The following is a 1,033-nucleotide window of genomic DNA, read 5'->3' as shown; positions in this document are numbered from 1 at the left end:
CAGTGCCCAAGCACCATTATCATATCTCCATTACCCACATAGTCCAAGCCTGCTACTTTGTCGGTGTATGGGAAGCGTTTTAGTGTAATTTGTACATTAAACTTGAAAAAACAAGTGGTATAGAGGAATGGGGAAAATTTCAGGGTACAGAAATAGTGTTTTAGGAAACTAAAGACTGACATTCATTCAGTGAAAGAGATCAGAGTAAAAATTCCAATACTGAATACAAAAGTTATACAAGATAAGGAAAAGTACGGTACAGAAAATCCATGTAGATGTTGTAACGAAAATACAACTATGTACTGTAGAAATGAGCTCCATCCCTGAAGTTAAGTAAGAATTTAGAGAAATAAGTGCCTTATACATAATCTATTAGAAAAGGAAAACTATGGAAATGAAAGCAAGTGCTGAAGTGGTGAAGGTGATGTTTCAGGGGAAGTACTTTACAATGGTTTTGTGTTGTATAGAAAATAAGTGCTAGAGAGAAAGTGATTTTTCGGGGCACGTGCTGTACATTTTTTTTTAATCATGCAGTATGGAAAACGAGTTTTGGACTGAACGTGAATGTGGTCTTCCAGTGCAAGTAATGTATGATGATTTTGTATCGTACAGTATAGAGAACGAGTGATGGAGTGAAACTGATATTAAACTTTCAGGCCAAGTACTGTGCAGCATTTCTATAGTCGTATAAAACTTGGTTTGAAAAATGAGCTTGAGTGAAAATGAAAGTGACCTGGCAAGATACAAAGAAAAAAGTGTTGCAAAAAATGTGTCACTCCTATAGTGAAGCAAGTACTGTGCATGCCTCGTACGGAAGCAGTTACAGTACAAGGAAATCTAAGGTATAAAAAAAAAAAATACCATTTCAAATAAACATAAAAGTCGTCTTTCGGGGCACAGGTATGGAAATGAGGCTGATTAAGAATTAAAGTTATCTTTCACGGCAGGTATTGAGTATCGCAGTGTATAAACTTTGGTATACTTCTCTCCAGGACTGGGTGACACAGTGTCACTCTGAAACAGAAGAAAAAAT

The sequence above is a fragment of the Coenobita brevimanus genome, chromosome 45, assembly GCF_032717465.1.
Source record: "Coenobita brevimanus isolate Jiangsu-jjx chromosome 45, ASM3271746v2, whole genome shotgun sequence".
Lineage (NCBI taxonomy): Eukaryota > Metazoa > Arthropoda > Malacostraca > Decapoda > Coenobitidae > Coenobita > Coenobita brevimanus.
The sequence above is the reverse complement of the archived record's forward strand: the minus strand, read 5'-3'. Positions refer to the sequence as shown.